This window comes from Tupaia chinensis, unplaced genomic scaffold (assembly GCF_000334495.1).
Source record: "Tupaia chinensis unplaced genomic scaffold, TupChi_1.0 Scaffold143615_1, whole genome shotgun sequence".
In the NCBI taxonomy this organism is placed as follows: Eukaryota; Metazoa; Chordata; class Mammalia; order Scandentia; family Tupaiidae; genus Tupaia; species Tupaia belangeri.
The window spans coordinates 53,040-70,404 of NW_006203463.1; the positions used below are offsets into that span (position 1 = coordinate 53,040).

Consider the following 17,365-nt stretch of genomic DNA (forward strand, 5'->3'; position numbering starts at 1 on the left):
CTTTATTTATTTATGAGAGATTTCTGCTATAGGATGCGCATGCTCACCAGAGAGACAGAGAGAGAGAGAAAAGAAGTGAGAAATCACCCCCTGGAGGCCGGTGACCATGCCCAAATCTCTTCTCCTCCTTTCTCCTCTCAGGATCTTGGACACACACGCACCTGTGCCCAGCTGTGATTTTTCTTTTTTAGCTGTATCCATTTTTATGAAAGATACTTTTCATAAACAATCATGGTATTTCAGGCAGGACATGGGTAGACGATCCTTAATAGTATACAACAACTTTCAAACTCCCTTTCTCAATGAACTACCAAAATCAGAAAGCCACTATAAAACCCAGTGAAGTCTTCACTTGATGCTCTGAACAGGGGAAGTTTAGAGTGAGGGTTGACATTTCACATTTAGCATGCTGTTTAACAGCTTTTCACGAGCTGACCCTGACTTTCGAGAAATGAAAATGGCAGAATTATCAACCTGAAGACCCAACAATTTAGAAAAGGAACAGCTGCTCTTTTGAAGGACACCATCTCAATGTCATCGTTAAGTCCGGATTGCCTGACATACTGGCATAACCAATTTCCTGTGGTCAGGTCCCCACAGGTATCGGTTTAAGGGAATGAAGTCTATGCTGAAGGCAGAGAGGGAAAGGACTTCCCACACCACAAGGCATCCATGCCAAGGTGGCTCTGTGTGTCAGGGAATCCCTCCTGGGAGTCAAGAGGAAGTCTCTCAAAACTAGAAGGGAAAGATGTTGTTCAAATCAATCCAGCTCCAGAGACATTCTATCAGTACAAATGCCCCTTCCCCAAAAAACAACAATGAAGTGTTCTGTGTGTTAAAAACATAGCTTTAAAAAAATGGTAAAACAAAATTCTGCATTTTTTATAAAACTTGATAAAAAATAGTATTTCAAACCGTGCAGTCACCAAAAGTCCACAGTTATCACAAATGCATACGAGTCACTTGGCTTCTCCAGCACCTTCAGCTTTCTGTGCCTGGTCTGTGTTGGCATCTGTGTTTTCTGCAGAGCTATTCCCATCCTTGCCAGCATCAGCTTTTCCCTTTTTTCCTCTGGGCACCTTCTCTCCCTCCTTTGCAGGGGCCTTTTTAGGCTTGGGCTCTGGTTTTGGAGGAGCAGGTTTGGCAGACAACTTTGCAAATCTTCTCTGTGGTTTGTCCTTCAAGTTGGCTTTATCTCTTTTAGAATCTCCTTCAGCCTTCTCTTGGGCATGGTGGCGACCACGGTGGGACATAGGCGTTGGACGTGGGGGCTGCAGCAGAGCACAGGCTTTGGTCGGCCCCGGGGGTTGCTCTCACCTCTTCTTCTTCACACTGCTCCCAGCTGTGAATTTTTAAGTCTCTGGGTCCAGGATTCAAATCATGGTTGACTACATGGGAGTCCAGCCACATGACCATAACACCCATAACACCATGGAGGGGAAGTCTTAGAACAGGTATGGGAATCCCTGAGCTGGAAATCTTTCCTGGAGAAGGTGTAGGGACAGGGTTACAAACGGAGCAGCAAGTTTTCCTGAAAAGCAAGATGTAACCTGTGAGACAGAGTTCTCATACTGGCCATGTATGAACACGATACATTCAGACAGTTTCATGAATGCATGTGTCTGAGCAATTCACCCAGAGGTACATGTGTGGGTAGTCTTTTAGTTTATTTTCCTTTTTAGACTTCGTACTTTCTCTTCTCTCCTATACATATTAATTCTGAACCTATCCACCTCCCCATAGCCCATATTAAAAATCTAATATGTTATCTTTCTTATTTTACCCATGGTTATATCAGACACATACATAAACATAAACACACAGGTGCTTTTTGATCATTATTTGTTTTATTTCTATTTATTTATTACAGAATTACTTAGTTGTATTTGCTATTATTATTATTTTTTTTTAATTTAGCTATAGGGCATACGTGCCCTTGTGAGAGAAGAGAGAGGAAGGAAAAATGGGAAAGGAAGCCACCAGGTCTGGGACTCAAACTGCAGTTGGCCACGTGGGAGTCCAGTGCCTTAACCACCGTGCTACCTGCTGGGCCCCATTGTTTCTTTTATAAAAATAAAAACCATACTATACATTTTTCTGGGCATTGCACTTTATTTGGTCAACAATACCTTCTAAAATTCTTCCTGTCAATTGGCATAACTCACCCCTTTTTCTCAATAGCTGTGTTATTCTGTTATGTAGATCTTCCGTGACACATTCAGCCTGCCGTCTGGCTTTCACAGACAATCTGAAAAACATAAAGGAAAAAACAAAACAAAAACAAGGAAGTAAACAAAAAACTCTTGTACATAAAACCTTATGTTCACAAAACTTTACTTCCGTGGGAAGATTCTCAGGAAAGGGAGTGTTAGCCTGAAGAGTACGTGTATTTTAAACTTCAGTATCTAGTGCCATATGGCTTCTCATGCCATCTGCGCTCAGTGAGAATGTTCCCCCTCCTACCCCCTGCCAGCACTGGGTGCTGCAGAACTTTACATTTTATACACTGGTGGGGCTGCTCACACGTCCGCATTCCCCTCACTTCCCCTGAATTTGAGGATCCTTCTACACTTTTGGCCGTTAGAACTTCTCTATCTATTGCCGATTCATATCCTTTGCCCATTTTCCTATTGTTTGTTATTGTTTCTCTTGTCTAGTTATAATAAATCTTTCTATATCAAAAAAATAGATAGATAGGTAGATAGATTAGGTCATCAGGAAAGTCATGACATATTTTTCTATGCAAAAAATGCATCATAATTTTCCCCCAAACCCAGCACATTAGGTGTGTGTGTGTATGTGTGTATATTTCTTTAAATTGATCATGGTCTATATTACTTTATAGTGTACCTTTATACTATCTTTACCTTAAAAGTCATCATTTTTATAGTCAAATGGATCTATCTTTTCTCCCAGAGTTTTGGCTTCTTAGATGTGATTAGGACCATTTTCCCTGCCCTCGTTAGAGTATATGACACCCACTGGATTTCCCTGCAGGAGCTCTGCTTTACTTTACCCTTTGTACTTTCCCCTCATGTGTTTGTGCCGTATCCTCGAATGTGCAGGCAAACCGGGACCCAGCAGGACATCGACTCGCCCATGATGACTAATTTACAAAGGGTTCTAGTAAATGCCCCATCTGGAGTTATTTTTCCAACACTACTTGTCTTCTTTCTTTTATTTCTTTTTTCTTTTTAGATTTTTGCCATACGGAACGTGCACTCACAGGAGAGAGACACAGAGAGAGAGAGAACTGAGAAGTCACCCCCCCGGGGGGGATGGCCACACCGCAATCTCTTTTTGATTCTCCTTTTGGAATTGTGGGCACGGGCACACACGTGTTCCTGGTGTGAGTTTCAAGCTGCCAGGTCTGTGACTCAAATCATGGAGTTGGCCATATGGGATCCCGCCACCTTAATCATTATGCTGGCCCCTGTAGTTATTTTCTCTAGAAATTGTAAGATAACTTTATCCAGAGAGGCAGCAGATGGTGTAGTGGTTATGTCTCTGGACTCCCACATGGTCAATCATGGTTAGAGTCCCGGACCTGGAGCTTGAAACTCACCATAGTAGGTGCATGGGGGTGCGTGCACAGGATCCCATAAGGAGAGTGGAGAAGAAATTGGGGCATGGCCAGCCTTCCTGGGGGATGATTTCTCACTTTCTCTCTCTGTGGATCCCCTTCCCCTCAGTGCACATGCCCTAAAGCAAAAGCCTCATTTGAAAAAAAAAAAAAAAAAGATAACTTCATCCAATTACCAAAAACAAGCAAAGAAAAAATACCCAGTTTGTTGTGACTTTTGGTTAAAAACACACACATACACACACACACACACACTATGGGGAATTTAATATTTGTATGGCATTGACTCTTCCATCCAAAATATAGTGCATTTTTCCATTTTGTTTGTTTCTTTTTATGTATTTTAGTATGACCATGTAACTTATTTATATTTTTGTTGGAGTTATTTCTAAGTTTTTCTTACAGGTTTGTGTTTAAGTATTTTAGGTAACTTTTCTCATTTTTTTTTCTTATTCCTAGAGTAAAGAAAAGCAAATTTTCGTTTATTTCTGAATCCATTTATTAAGCCAAAATTCTCTTCTTAATTCCAGGAGATTTTTATTAGATTCCTTTGAGTTTTCTAGGTTTACAATTCTATCATCTGTAAAAATAGATAGTTTTGCCTCTTCTTTTCCAATGTTTATTCTAGTTTTCAGATTTGTTGCCATAGAGTTTCATATATGTTTTGTAATACTTTCGGTCATTTTAATATCTATTCTTTCTGCTTCTAGATCTTTCATTTTTTTATTTTGTAAGAAATCAAGCTTGTTTATGGATATATACATATGGATGTTTAAATGTTTTTACATGACAAGATTTTTAATTTATTTATATAGTTTAACTCTTTGTTTTCTATTTCATTCATTTAAGCTTTTACCTTTAATAAGTACTCTTTCTTTCTCTCTCTCTAATTTCTTTGGAAGAGGGTTTAGTTTATTCCTCATGTTGATTCTTTCACAAAGAAGGTATTTTTTCCATAAAAGTTCTGAGATACTGTTTTCACAGAATCCTAGAGTATAGTTTAACGTCCTCCTTTTTGTGTCATTTTTTTTATCTCCTCTTTGAGTCAATTTTCCCACCTATAGGGCACACATGCTCACAAGAGATACAGAGGAAGAGACAGTGAGAGGGGAAGTCAGAAATCACGCCCCAGGGAGTATGGCGATGCCGCAATCCCTTCTCTACCATTCTCCTCCTGAGATCCTGGGCACGCACGCACGCGTGCCTGATGTGATTTTTAAGCCACCAGGTCCGAGATTCAAACCGTGGTGGGTCATGGTAGAAGTCAGCACCTTAACCACCATCTCTCTTTGGACCAATTTTTTAAAAGTATTACTTGACTTTCAAGTAGCTACCTTTAATAATTTATTTTTCTTTTTTTATTGACTCATGAGCAGATAAACTATAAAACCTTTACCTTTGGGGACCAGTATGTGGCATAGTGGTTAAGACACTGGCGCACACAGGATCTACCACAGTTCGAGTCCCAGACCTGGTGGCTTGAAACTCACACCAGGCATGTGTGCATGCATGCCCAAGATCCCAAGAGGAGACTGGAGGAGAAGGGATTGTGGCATGGCCATTCCCGGGGAGGGGCGGATGATTTCTCATTTTCGCTCTCACCGTTTCTGTCTCTTCTCTCTGGTGAGCATGTGTGCCCTATGGCAAAAACCTCTTTTAAAAAATAAGCCTTTACCCTTGGAATTTGCTGAAGTTTTGATTGTCGCCATGTATATGATCAATCTTAATAAATGTTCTGCAAACATAAGAAAAACAATAAAAATTCTCTGTAACAGGCATTCGGGGTTTTATTTATTCATTATGTTTTGGAAAAGGGCACAAAAGAAAATACCTACTTTCAAATTTTGACTTTTCCATGTGACCTTGAGCGCATTTGTAAAATGTGAATAGCACTGTCTACCTCACAGGGTTGTAAAAATTAAATTATTTAATATTCATAAAGTGTTTAGAATAGAAATTAACATAGAACAAATGTTATATCATTGCTATATAAATAAAAATAATTAACCAATTTCCTTTTTTTTTTTTTTTTTTGAGAGGTTTTTGCTATAGGGCATGTGCGCTCGCCAGACAGACAGAGAGAGACAGAGAGACAGAAAGTGAGAAATCACCCCCCAGGGGGGATGGTCACGCTGCAATCCCTTCTCCTCCATTCTCCTCTCGGGATCTTGGACACGCACGCACACGTGCCCGGCATGAGTTTTAAGCCACTGGGTCCAGGACTCGAACCTTGGTTTACTACGTGGGAGTCCAGCGACATAGCCATTACGCTAACTGCTGGTCCCAATAATTAGCCAATTTCTTATTTCTTTCTACAGAACTTTTTAATAGAGTTCAAAGAGCTATATTGAGCTAATATAAGTTTTTTCACTGTTTTGCAGATGGCTTGTGAATTCAGTGTATTATTCTAGTATTATTTTCTTTTTAGTTAAACTTTAAATTGCTAAAGAAATACATTTCCAAATTTTAAGTTTTCCTATAACTTTTGTTTCCTTTGGATTTTCAATGTTTCCTGCTTCCTTGAATTTTTCTCGTCTTCAGTACTTAGTTTTTTTCCACTTGACCACACTTAAAAGTTCCTTGTCCTTTAATAAACTTGGGCCCATCCTTTCTTGATGAAATGATCTTTTTTTTTCCCACAAACAGCACAGCAGACTTTTACCAGAAACTATGAAACTCAACAGATAGAATCATTCCTCCACTCCTTTGAACTGGTGGGCCTTGTGACCCCTCTGACTTCTAATATTTAGAGAGAAGTGAGTCTGCCTTACTTAACTGGTCTGGCAGCTTCCACTCCTTACGCTAGGGAACTCCAAATCTGCTGGTTTTGTGATCCAGGCTGACGGTTCTCTGAGGTGAGGTTGCTCTTGTCTGAATTCCTTGAGCTCTCTGCTACCCAGCCCTCATCTTTCCTGTCTTCCCCTGCCATAAGGAAGGGCAGGGCTTTTGCTGTTCTTTTCTATGAACTCTGAGCATGGAGAAGAGGCTCGTGAGTGCCTTTGGGCCCCATGTGTCAATCCAGGCCATTGTTAAATCAAATACTTGAAAATAGCTTATCAAAGGAACCATTTCCAAAGTTGACATAGAATGTAGTAGAACCACAAGGGACAGTGCAGTGCCGTGGTAGTCACAGTGTGTCCGAGTGGGATGGGTGGAGACAGTACCACGCAAGAGGAGGAAGGCAACAGCCCGAACTCTGCAGGAAGAACTTGTGCCCTATGTCAGAAAGTTAACCACTCTATCCATCTGGAAGGGGAGTTTAGACAAAATAGCACCAAAAAGCCACCCTCCTACTGCTGCTCCCACCAAGGATCGAGTGCCACAGGATCCCGAGGCAGGCCTGTCTCTGAGGGAAGAGACCGCTCTGACAGCTGACTTAGACCCAAGGAGGCTTCCATCTCCCTGTCCCTCCTTCTCTTCTTCCCTGGCATCTGACCTTGCGTATAGACGGACTCCCCCCAAGCCTTTCCCAGCCCACACCCCACTTTTCTCACACGGCTGATCCCCCTCACTGACCCTTACACATTTAATCTCATCTTGGTGTCTGTTGCTCACAGGACCTGGACTACTCCGATGAAGGCGTCAAGGTCACAGACAACAGGGCACACTCATGGCATTTGGGTCTATCCCCACATCACTGCAGAGGGAAACTCTATTTCTATTACTTTGGGTGCATGCCTAGATGGACCCTAGTTCCCATTTCCTACCCTGTCCCTCTTCCCAGCATGCCAGTAGAATCCTAAGGCTTCTCGATGAGAATCCACGACTGTGTGTGTGTGTGTGTTTATGAAATTAATGAGATTTGGTGACTATGAGGCAAATGAGAAGTTAATCACTTAAGCCAAGGTGAGGAGGGTAGGTGGTACATGGATTACAGACTCTCGCAGAATGAGGTGATTTGCAGTAGAAGGGACAAGGACAGAAATTGGGGTGACCAGTGTGAAGAGCTTGGCTTCGAGATGACTGGAAGCTTGGGACTGACCTGTGTGGCATGTGGTCCCTGGTTCCTTGATCCTGGAGAAGATGAGGTGAAGGTAGAGCAGGAACCTCATGGATCTTCTAACTTCAAATTCAAAGGAGTTGGTGTAACAGCTGCGAGGGGCAGAGAGGAGGGGACACACCTACCACGACTGCTATCCCCTCCTAAACCCTGCAGAACCATGGCCTCAAAGAGTGTGCATTCTGTAATATACCTGGCTTGTCACCACACACCCACAGTTGTCACAGCCACTGCAAGTTTATGGGAGGGTGGGTGGAACAGAGCAGTATTGGTCCAGGTGCTGCCAAACCACTTAGGACTGGTCGCCCTGGGGAGGCATTTTAGTGAGAGTCACTCAGTGTGGGGGTGCAAGTACACCTGTGGCAAGATAAGACTTGCCAAAATGGCACACCTAGTCCACCTCCTGGACAGACTCAGCGAAAGTGGGAAAGGAAGAGCCTGTCACAGTAGGGGGCAGGTACAACCGGAAGGGCCAGTCTGGCCACCCCAGGCTGATGGCTGGTGCAGATATTGACAAAGACTCAAATGAAGACATCACAAACAAGGAACTTGGAGATCTGGGATGGGTTAATAACACTGCTCCTAGCTCTTAGCCCTCCATAAATATTTACTGGCTGAGATGAATGTATTTGAATATGAAACGTAAGACTCTCCTCAGATACCCCCATACTTCAGGAAGAACGAGTTCCTGCTCTCTCACCTGTACTCTAGTTTCTCGATGGCAGTTGCCAATGCAGGGGTGGCGGAGCTACTCAGTAATGGCAGATGTTCTGGGGAACCTTCCAGAGAAGGTTCAGGATTAGAACATCCCACTCTCACAATGGGCAAAGGATGGCAGCAGGGAGAGTATTCATTACCCGGCGATCATCTAAGCTTGGGCTGGAAGTTCGGCTTCCACACTGACTTTGGGAGGAGATGCCTGCTCCTGGGGCCAGTTACAGGAACAGGCGTGAACAAGCCCTCCTTCGGTATCGCCCGAATCTGTGTCTGCTGTTCCACCTCACTATAGCTCGATGACACCAGAAAGTCCAGGCCCTCAGCATGGACTAGTGGCAGGTGCCCATGAGGAGCTCAGCTCTAAGAAAGGCTAAGAAGTGATGCCACTCGGTTCAAGTTCCTACTCCAAGTTAAGGAGTATCTTCATGTGCTTATGATGTGAGAAACGCTGAGACCCCGTCAGTCAGACTGACCCAGAGACCTCATTCGTGGTGAGTGCTTGTCACGATGTGCTCTTTCTTACAGTCTTGGGCTTAGGAGAACTAAAGGGAGGGGCTCTTTGGCCAGGGTCCCTGTTATTGAGGACTTGCCCTTCCTTGGATGGAAGTGAAAGTTCATTGGGAAGAAAAACACTCCCCACCTAGAATGTTGGCTCCCCCTGGGCTTCTCACACCCAAGTAGGCGAGCAACACAAGTACAGGCTGCTTCTGCCTATCCCACTCCATTCCCTACTGGGTCATTGTGTGTGTGCGTGTGCGTGTGTGTGTGTGTGTGTGTGACCTCCAGGCACCTTATATCACTGGTTATTGTGAACTTCCAACTGCCTTGGGATAAGGTTTAAAGGGCTTGGGATCCGAGGTCAGGACAGAGTAGCTACTAACCTAAACAACAGCTGGAGTAAGGGCGGTTGTAGGACATGAAGCAAATGGTCATTTGTTCTTCTGCACTGAGAACGGAATATACCAACACAGAATTAAAAGTCACTTACATTACACAACAAAAGCTTATGTGGAGCCACCAGGGGGTGTGGTGGTGGTTGAGGTGCTGGACTCCCACATGGCTGACTGCATGCAGTTCCATTCCCAGACTGGGTGGCTTGCTTTCTCAAATTCCCTCACTCTGTCCCTCTCTGGTCAAATTTAAAAATAAATAAATAAATAAATAAATAAATAAATAAAATAGTTCTTAAAAAAAGAAGAAAAATAATAATGATAAATGAAGCTTACGGGGAGATATTTTAAAAAGGCTTACTAAGCTGCCAACTCTACCTTAAAGAGATTTAAATTCACCTGTCCATCTGTGGGTGCCACTGTCACCTGCAGAGTACAGGTCCCTTGGCAAGTCCTTCCCCAGGCGCCAGCCAGCTCTGCCTGTGGGCATGAAACGGAGGCTGCACTTGAGTTGTAGCTCTTCTTTCTCCCCACTCAGAGCCCCTCTAAATCTATGCCAGTTGGAAGCTAGCAGAGGTCCAGGTTCTCTGAGGTGACGCACACAGACTGGAGCAGCACGTCAGGCCCCAGTTTCCACGTGCCTGCTCCTCTGGCTGGCCCTTCTCGCTAAGGACCCAGGCATGGCGGTGTACGCCTGGAAAGCTCATGGGCTCTATAGTCAAGTGCATCACACTCGCATGCTGGCTCTGCCATTTAGTAGCTGGGCAAACACCGGCAAGTAACTTGTACCAACGTGGAGCTTTTAAATGAGAAACTCAAACTGGGCCTCTGCTCTCATAGAACGGGGTCTGCCACGCCCCATCACTGCTCCGCCCACCCCGCAGCTGCTGCTTACTCCGCTTCCCACTGACTAGACGTTCCTTAAACGCAAAGATTCTTTCATCTTTGCCATAGACTAGCATGTTGGAGGTTCATTCAAAGAAAATTATAAATGAGCAATGAATGTAAAGGCTATTGTGTGTTGTTAGGAAATTTAAATGTGATAAAGTTAGCTTCCTTTCCAAAGGAGACAGGACTTGACACTCAGGAAGTGGGAGGAATGATTTAAGATTTCATTTAACAAAGTGTGTTCCCTCTACTCCTTCATTCATTCTTCCGTCTTTTATCCACCCTTAGTTCTTCTGCCTGATATTTATCAAGGCCTCCTATGTCCCTGCAAGGCTGAATCCTGCAAATATATAAGAAGTCATGTTCCTTACCTTGCCAGTTAGAGAGGAGACGGTCTTTCAACAATTACCGTCAATAGTAGCTGGGAGCAGATGGTGGCGCTGAGGTTGAGGTAGAATGCAGTGCTGGGTGAGGCACTCCCACCGGGGAACTTTCTCTGTTCAAGTCCAGAGACCACCCAATGTTTCCAGGTATGTGTGTACCATGACCAGGATTAGCTGAAGACTGTGGAGAATCACACCACCAGGGCTCTGTTGGGGCTGCTGTCTCTCTCTCTCTCTTTCTCTCTCTCTCTTTCTGCCTTGCTCATTAAATAAGTGAGTAGATAAAGTTTTAGTAAATAAAAGAGGGCCAGCACCATAGCCTAGTGGTTAAGGGAGCTGAATCTCAGAGGGCTGATCACTGTTTGAATCCTGGCCTCATGTGTGTGTGCATGCCCAAATCTTGACAGGATGAAGAAATGGAGAAGGGGTTGCAGTGTCTCTGCACCCCACTAGGGGTGCTTTCTCCCTCTCCATCTCTCTCTGTCTTTGATGAGCACACGTACCCTCTGGCAAAAATAAAATGGAATAAGATAGAAAACAATCCACAATTTAAATAAACAAAATGAAATGAAATAATAGAGTACATAGAGAGCACGGGACAGACACCAATATCTGCTTGGGAACATCAGAGAAGGTTCTAGAAAGGAGATGCATTTGAGCTGACCTCTGACATGTACTAGGGGTTGCCCATCCTGAGGGAGTTGTACACCTGACAGCCTGGGATTGAGTGCCAGGTCTACCCATAACCAGCCAGGCATGTTGGACAAGTGACTTGACCTCCCAGAGACCTCATGTCTTCATCTACGCAGGACAAGTAGCTCGTCAGCAGTGAGGGATTTCTGCCAGGATTCAGTAAGAAAACACCGGCCGGGGCCAGTGGTGGCTTAGTGATTAAGGAGCTAGACTCCCATATGACCTACCATGGTTTGAGTCCTGGACCTGGCAGCTTGAAATTCACAATGGGCGTGTGTGCGTGCATGCCAAAATCCTGAGGAGAATTGGGAAGGGACTGTGGCATGGCTATCCTCTCTCGATGGGGGGGTGGGTGGGTGTGATTTCTTGCTTTCTGCCTCGGTGTGGGGGGGAGGGTGATTTCTTGCTTTCTCTCTGTCTCTCTCTTGCAAACGCACGTTCCCTATAGCGAAATCTAAAAATAAAACAAGTAAGAAAAGAAAGAGAAAAAGAAAAAGGAAGAAAACGGCAGCAAAGTACACAACATCAATCCAAGCAATAGTAAATGAACAAATGTTAGGATGGGGCCGCATGGATAAACCTGGAAGTGGGAGCACCTGGTTGTTATGGGAACCCCAAACAGTGATGTTTGGAGTTACTCAAGAGGGACTCCAATAGAAAGTGCCCCTCTTTCTCACCTGGGTTCAGGATAACTTGAGAATAATTTGAGAGAGTGATTATGGAGGCCTAACTATCACCTTGCTATGGGAGAGCAAGCCTGGGACAAGGGCAACAGAACCGGAAGGCACCCAGACTGGGCAGAATGGGCACGGCACCATCCCAAACAGAAGGCTGCCTGGAGCACGGACAAGACAGGGAGACTCTGGCTCGCTCCCAAGATGGAAAAGTGAAAGCCGTGCTTTCCTGCATGTGCTTTTGCATGCTGCCAGTCCAGGCTTTCCAGGGCAGAGGGAGTACAAGGGGGAGTGTGGAGGGAGTGGGCGTAGGAAACCATTTCCCTGTGGAAGTGGGGATGAGAGAGTGTGCTTCCCTAACTAGTGTATGGGAGCTGGGGAGAGGTGGCGCTCTGGGTGGGGAAAGGTGATGCAGAGAAGGTTGGCAGGCAGGGGTCAGATCGCGCATATTCCAGGCACAGAAAAGGAGCTGAGCGTGAATGGCTACCAAGAAGGACGGGAGAGGGCCAGACCAGGAACATCGGCCCATAGATTGCCGAGGAAGATGACAAGGACAACTGGCATTGCACAGCAAACACATACAGTGCACTTCTCCCCATACTTACAGGACGAGAGAAGGCTGGTGACATGGCCAGGTCTTTCAGAAGTTGAAGATGCTGGCTGGGAAACAGGCCTGAAGTGGAAATGGAGGGAGTGGATATTCTAGGGCAGTCCCTGGAGTTCAGGAAGGTTGAGTCTGAGAGAAGGTCGAGTTTAAGACAGAGAGTTAAAAACCCCAGTAGATAAAGAGGATGCAATAGAAAGCTGAATTCTCAGATTCTTGTTGAGATTTTTGAGGCGATGACAAGACCCGAGAGGTGGCCTTGAGGATGGGTAGCTCCAGAGCAATAGAGGTGAATGTCACTGAGGTTCTAATTGGGAAGGTTAGAGATGCTGGAGGATGCTACCAGGACGTGGGCCCAAGGCCTGCAGGTGGTATGGTGGTTAAGAGCACTGGACTCCTACCTGGCCAACTGTGGTTCGAGTCCCAGATCTGTCGGCTTGCTTTCTCACTCCCGTCCCCCACCCCAGCTCTTGCTCTATACTTCTCTGGTGAAATGAAAATCAATCAATCAATAAAGTTAAAAGAATGTGCCCCCCCCCAGATGAGGTCAATGTCAACAAGGAGCAGAGACATTTTATATCTTTGATGTGTAGAATTGGGTCAACTAGAGTAGCCATGCATGAAGGAAGCAAGAAAGAAACAAAGACAGGACAGCCTTCAAAACAGGAACAACTCCTACCTCGAAATTGCTTGAGAATAACCTTATGTAAGGATGGAGACCGTATAAACGTGAAGATATTTATGACTGTCAAAGATATAAGCCTCGTGACAATGATAGAAACAGTGACAATAAAGCCCTTATTAGTTTTTCTACCAAAGAAGAGTGTGCCAGTCACAAGTCTATACAGTTACTTTCTCAACTGTGTGCCCTCTACAATAATTCACCTAATTCTAGTTTCTCTGAGATATCCCCTCTCCCCCTAAAATCAGAGAGGTATCTCTTCCTAAACTGTAGATCCATAGGGTATTCTAGAAGCACAAGTGCAAACCAGCAACACAGGGCTTGTGAGCTGGTGAGAGAAATGGAATCTCTTCCTCGTGGCATCTATCACACCTGGGGAATAGTAATCACAATGATTATTACTATTATTTCTCGTAATTGCCTTTGGGATCTGCTCATTTGCATCATGCTAAGTACTTATAATTGGTCAATACAGTACCTGGAGCTGAACGAGGTTATTAAAAAACAAGAGGAATTGAGACCACTATGATGGAATGCATACAGCAATTCCATCTCATAATGCTCATGGTGGTTAGGGGCACTGGACTCCCACATGACTGACAGCTGTTCGAGTCCCAGGACCTGGAGGCTTTCTCTCTCTCTCTCTTTCTCTATTTCTCTCACTCTGTCCCTCTCTGGTCAGATTAAACTAAACAAATAAATAAATAAATAAGTTAAATAAAATAATTCTTTTAAAAAATTAAAAAAGAAATTATATAGTCAAGGAGGCTTTTCTAGAGATGCTTTTTATTGAAATCAGATGGAATACATTCGCACGTGTTGTGGTATTCAGGCATCTTAGACAACTCTACAAATATGCCATGAAAAAAAATAAAAGGAAGCAAAACAAGGGCAAAGTAATTTTGCCCAATCATGAGGCCTGGTCTTGGCTATAGGTTCCTCGCCAGAAGGAATCCTTGAGAATGCCAACCTTCGTCGTGGCGATCTGGAAGGCGAGCTTTGAAAACAAGCCTCCTTCCTTCCTTTGAGTTTCCTGTCAAGATCCATAAAAGAATTCAGACTCATCAAACAGCCCAAGTGAGCTTACTGGTTAACTAGGACAGGCCCAACCTTGAGTTCACAGAGTTTTCTAATGCTTTCCACCTGCCTCCCCAAAGAACAAAGTTTGCAAGATGTATTGACCACAAAGGAGGCTTGCTCCTCAGGACGGAGCTCGTCTGCTAGCCAAAATGGCACACCATGGAAGTGGAGCTCAACACCAAAACCACTGTCACTCTTGAGAAATTACTCTGTGCCCAAGAAACTGAATTTTCGTTCTCCTTCTCCTTTTTATTTTCTGCGGTAGTGTGCATGTGCTCATCAGAGAGACAGAAAAAAAAAAGGGGGAAAATGAGAGATCACCTCCACCACCCAGGGGAGATGGCCACACCACAATCCTTTCTCCATTCTCCTCTCTGGCTTTTGGGCCCAGGCTGTTTTACAAACCACCGGTTCAGATCTCGAATCTCACAGCCATGTGGGACCCAGCTACCTTCACTACCAAGCCACAGCTGGCCCTCTTCTTTTCTAAAGCTGTTTAATCGTGAGAAGGAAAGTAGCCAACAGTGGCGTGAAGATGTGAAGCCTTTAGTGCTCTTTATAATCCGGTCCTGCCTCGCCTTGCGTTATATTCCTCTTCCCTGACCACACGTTTCCCCTCAGCCCACATAGGCTATGATGGGCCCTGCCCCACGCACACTGCTGCCCTGCATGGAATGGTTAGTCGACCCCCTCTCAGCATCTCCCAAGTCCTTCAAGGCCCAACTCTTGTGCCTTTCTTCAGAAAGTCTTCCCCAGTGGCACCAGCCATCACCTATCTTTCCTCCTCTCTGATCCTGCCTGTCACTTACATCAAAATAGAGATGAAAACTGGTTTGATCTAAGGTTAAGGCGAACGACTAACGTGTCTGGAGTTAAATAAATCTTGACGACACCGAGGTTACTCGTGGGCATGCGAGTCGATGGCCCTTTAACAAGGACAATGAGAACGGTATGGGAGGAGGGGATGGGGCAGAATGTGTCTGTATTTGCCAACCCTAGCCTAAACTATTCATCTTGACAGTGGTTTATAACGGAGCTTAACTTTTATTGTCTTATATTATCCAACTGTACGTAATTCTATGTCTTTATAGCAGCTCCATAGATTTTCAGATTCTAAAGGGATAGACTGCTGCAGTTTTAGTGAGCAAGGCCCATAAAAGATGTCATAGAGAATTACGACTAGTCATTCTGAAGGGCTCCAAAGCTGGCTTTCCTGCTCGGGGGTTGGTTTGACAGGTCCTAAAAAGAGGATTTCGAATATGCACCAGAAAATGGATTTTCTGGTGTGTTTTCTCCTAAATACATGTAGCAGTGCATATGTGTGTCCTATACATATATATGCAACATATAAACCAAATTACGAATTCATTTGCAACTGTAGACATTCCTTCCTAGAAACTACACTCCCCAGGGCTACTTCTACAAGGCGCTTTCTTCCGAATGATGGCTAGCTTAGAAGTTGAATTAGTGCCCAGGAAATTGTCCAGTGAGCATGAAATCAGAACGCCCTCCACTGCCACCACCCCCTTTCTTTTCAGTGGTTAAAGAGTGAGCTGTGCTTAAAACCTGCTATGGTCCTATCACTTGCTGGGGGAGTTGTCTGAAGGTGACTTCTGTTTCCCTATGCTTTGGTTTTTCCAGCTATAAAGTGCTGATGTCTAAGGTGCTTAGAACAAGAAGTAGCACCTGTGAAGTACAAATTCAATACTAGTGTTAATGACTGTCGTCTTCATCTTTCCTCCCATAGTTAGAAATAGCACTTCTATCATAATGTGACAGTCCTAAAGTAACGGAGAAACCCATGTTGATATTTTGAATCTTGGTGAAAATACCAAAAAGCATCTCACTGCAGATAGTAGATTGTGTGAAACAGTCGATTTTTAAAAATCTTCTCTTTTATAACTGTGCTGCGAAGTGTGCCTCGCTCCCAGTTTAACTCTTGTTCTCAATTTTCTTTCTTTTTAAAAAGTTAATCCGAGCATAAATGCAGATGCCTAAGTGAAACCCCAACATCTAGAGCCATTCCTGCGAAGCTTTATGCACTGTTACTTCCTGCAAATCCCCACCCCTACACCCCAATGCCATAAACAGGGCAATCAAGCCTGCTTCCCGGCTCCCAAGTCCACCGGCGCCCTTCGCTCAAGGTGAGGCGTGATTGACACCACACGGAGGGCGGGCTCTCACGAGCACTGATGGAGGCGTGGCCTTCTAGGTGATTCATCAGATTGGCGGCTCGGCCTGCTCTTCCTCCTCTCCGGGGACAGACGCCCTGTCGGAGGAAGGAGAAGCCTTTGTTTTGATGGTGTTTCTCAACTAAGTATCAAATTGGTGGTCTGAGACTTTGTTTTCAAAAACTTGCACCTAAGAGGTTTGCTGCCTTCATCTTTTTATTTTTTCCCCAAATAATAAAGAGGTTGACACACCCACCTGTGTTTGGTGAATAGGGGTTTTTGTTTTGTTTTGTTTTGCTTTGCTTTTTTTTTTCTCCTTGCCCTTCCAACGCTCTTGAGCGCCCCAGGTGCCCAGGTGCGGACAGGGAGCTCGGACCTGCCCAGGGCGGCTCAGAGCTCGGGGCCCGGAGCCAGCTCTCCTGCAGGTGAAGTATCCTAAGGCTGCGCCGCCCCGCGCCGCTGGCTAGAGTTTCCGTGCCCCCGGTCGCTCTGCCGGCTATTGTGTGACCGGATCGAGCCAGCCCCGGGCCGGCCCCTGGGAATCCAGACTTCTCCCCTCCCCTCCCGTCTCTCCACCTCTGCCCCTGCCCAGCGCCGACCCACCAAACCCTAAAACTCAGAGTAGTAAATACTAGAACGTGGGGGGCCAGCGAGCATCCAGTAGCATGAGGTGGGGGAGGGGAGAAGAGTGAGGCAAAAATAGTAGAAAAATGGGATTTTCATCATTTATTTACCCCAGGGAATGAAAACCTCTGGGGCAAGTAGGCTCCCCTCCAGGAAGGAAAAGCCTCATTTCCCCCAGAGCACATTCCCAGAGCGTGGATCAGTTGTCCGGGATGCTGGACGCAGGGAACAGAAAAGCCACCGTTTGAAGGCGGCGACGAACCCGTTGACAGTTCCTGGAAGAGGCCAAAGGGCTTGCCAGGCAGCCGTTACGCCCCCCAGCGGCCGCCCGGCTCCCGCGAGCTGGGTGGGCGCGTCCCCCTTCCCCTCCTGCTGA

General features: G+C 45.2%; 1 pseudogene; it reads right to left on the reverse strand.

Annotated features, from left to right (window-relative positions):
- Positions 1-959: 959 nt before the first annotated feature.
- LOC106733364 (non-histone chromosomal protein HMG-17 pseudogene) lies at positions 960-1,253 on the reverse strand (annotated as a pseudogene).
- Between the last annotated feature and the right edge of the window lie 16,112 nt (positions 1,254-17,365).